Genomic DNA, 2,785 nt, shown 5'->3' on the forward strand with positions numbered 1-2,785 from the left:
TTGGCATTTACATTTTAAATAGAAGGTGAAGCAATTTAATTTCATGGCAAATCTTCAATGTTTCCACACTTTCCACATTTGTGTGTTCAGGCTTGGTTTGTAACGGCCGATAACTGCATCTCCTGCTGTGAAACTGAAAGCCTAGATGTATGATGTGGAACAGGTCAACATCAGAGTATTAAAAGGTGGGAAACACTGCATATGAGCTCATCAGACCGCGGCCCCAGCTGAGCTTTGATGGTTGAGCTTAAGGATGCGTTGATAGAGAGGGTGCAGCCTCACTTGGCTGAGCTGCTGTCAAGCCTTTCTGAAAGCCAGCGGAAGAAGCTGCCATGATTTCCCTCTACAGCCCCCACCGTTCCCTGCCTTCTTTTTGACAGCAGCAATGGGAGTGATGAGAGTCTGTTAGGAGTCAATGGAGAAACTCAGGAAACCCTTTTGTAGCCAAGTACAGGATAGGGTAGGGGAAATTAAAGTAAGATGGAGAGAATGGGCCAATAGCTAGATTCGCAGGAGGGATAAAGGGAGTTGCGTGGAGAAGAATGACTGGAGCCACAGGTAAAGTTGCTATGAATTGTATTAAACTATTTAGCAACAATTTAACAGCATTTTATGAACAGGAATGAAAACATAAAATAAAATACAGTGACAGCAATAATAATAACAGTCAGAATCCTATCTGAGCTCAGATATGTCAGTCTTGCCGGCTTAATAGTCAGTGTTCAGTCAAGTCAAATCCAACAGGTCAAAAGTTTGTGATTGGTGCGATTTCGTCCTACCGCACTGTTGCAATTGTTCGTGAGAGAAGAGCAACCTGCCCTTCTGGGCCAACTCAGAATGGCTGTGGTTCGGTTCGGTTCAAAGGGAAAGGCTCGCCATCTTCCTCGTCAGGAAGAGATCCAGGTCTCACGATCCCATAAAAAAACCTAGCCTGTAAACAACAGGACTATTACTAATTCAGTTCACACTCTAATGATATACATGGCCATATGTAAATAATGTAAGTGCTATAACAAAACAAGCACAAAACATTAATTCTAATTTCTAACTATAGTCTATACAGTGCATCTTAATCATGAATGCAATCTTTAAATCACAATCAGCTTATTCTATCGTCAAGGTGCACATTTCTATCAGAAATCAGAAATAAACCATAAACTATGGTAGATTATTTTTTTACAGTATTGCCCTTTAACTGAATTACAGGAGCATTGCTTTACACTGCATAGCAATGAAGCAATATATTATTTACACTCAATGTACAGAATAAAATTACCAAAAGAATATACAAAAACCCACAGGCTGTAGTTTTACAGTATGTGGTAACGTATCAGCACAGTAAGAATACACACGGACATCTATCCAGTGCCGCTCGAGCATCAACTGTAACAAAATAAAATAGATTCATGACCTTTAAGATCAACATTAACTTATTCCATCATCTAATTTTAGTGCATTTAATATTCAACAAGTAATACTAGAACATCATCAGCACACAAGCTGAGTGCTCAAAATGGCTGAACTCAGTGAGAAACCCCGTGTGTTCTCCCACAGTGAAAACGTGGTCAGCTACAGCTATGAGCATTAGGCTAGTTAGCTTTTCAATTAGCCTGATTCGCCCAGTCCCAGTTTAACTCACCAGCACACTTCTAATGTTCAACTCTCAGAGAGGATCTTGTTCAACTCTCAGAGAGGATCTTGTTCAACTCTCAGAGAGGATCTTGTCCACTTCATCCGCTCCCGCGCAGATCTACAACATTGAAATCGGGCCATTATATTCCCTGTTAACTTCTTGTTAGCTTTTTAGCTTCAAGGTTAGCTTAACAGCTTCTGACTCACCGCGATGGTTTCAAGGTCCGAAATGTTCACAATAAATCAGGTCCGTTTCTCCAAGGTCCATGCAGATCTCCGGTATGGATATTTGCTCAATTTATCAAGTTAATAGTTATTTTCCAGCGAAAAGCTTGGCGGTGAAAATCAGTGATGGTCTCGTGCACCTCCGTCTCTCTCTGTGTCTGAGCACGTGACCGTACAGAGCAGGGGAAGGCGGGGCTTGTTCCTTCCTAACCAGTAGGGGTGTTAAATATACTCTTTGGGTTTTATTCTTATATTTATAGTATTTATCTTTTATTATTGATTTATTTTTGATCAACTCAGTGATTAACAGAGTAATGATAAATCCCAATTAACAATAACATGTTGTAGTGCATTACTGAGTCGTGTAAACTCACTGGGTTACATCCTCCCCTCTTAAATCTCATGCACGTCCCCGTGCATGGCTCTGGGGGAATAGGTAACATCATGAGCAAGGGAGTCGATGAAAGCTTTGTTCAATCCTTGAAAGAGTGATTTAACCACTGTTACTAGTGGGTTACCTAGCTGAGGATAAGTGAGTCTTTGGGATGGTTGGCGAATTCTTTCAGATCTTCTGATCTGTGTTTCTGTTTGCAAGGTTTCAGGTTCATCATCGTTTTCAACTTGTCTTTCAGGTGAAAGTTGATGAGTTGAGTTCTCTGACAACGGTGAATCTGACAAACTGGTCGACAAAACATTTTTGTCTTTTCGAGTGTCTGTTTCAGACTCACTTGGTGTGTTATGTTGTAGGCTTGTGTCACTTTCACTTGGTGATACGTTTGCTCCACTTTCACGTTCTGTCTGAGGTAGGTCTGTTTCACGGTCCATTTCAGGTAAGTTGGTGTCAGTTGAACTTCCAATTTCGCCTTCAGGTAAGTATGTTTCAGTTTCGTTCTCAGTTTCCTTTTCAGGTAAGTCTGTCATGTCCGGT

The 2,785-nt window shown here is 41.0% G+C and overlaps 1 long non-coding RNA gene across 1 annotated transcript; it reads right to left on the minus strand.

The window, feature by feature from the left end:
* Positions 1-559: 559 nt before the first annotated feature.
* On the minus strand, positions 560-2,585 carry LOC143413969 (uncharacterized). Its single transcript, XR_013094538.1, has 2 exons — positions 1,840-2,585; positions 560-1,750 (listed from the first exon to the last, which is right to left on the minus strand). It is a non-coding gene; the product is annotated as an uncharacterized LOC143413969 (long non-coding RNA).
* Positions 2,586-2,785: the final 200 nt, after the last annotated feature.

The sequence above is a fragment of the Maylandia zebra genome, linkage group LG19 (assembly GCF_041146795.1).
Source record: "Maylandia zebra isolate NMK-2024a linkage group LG19, Mzebra_GT3a, whole genome shotgun sequence".
In the NCBI taxonomy this organism is placed as follows: domain Eukaryota; kingdom Metazoa; phylum Chordata; class Actinopteri; order Cichliformes; family Cichlidae; genus Maylandia; species Maylandia zebra.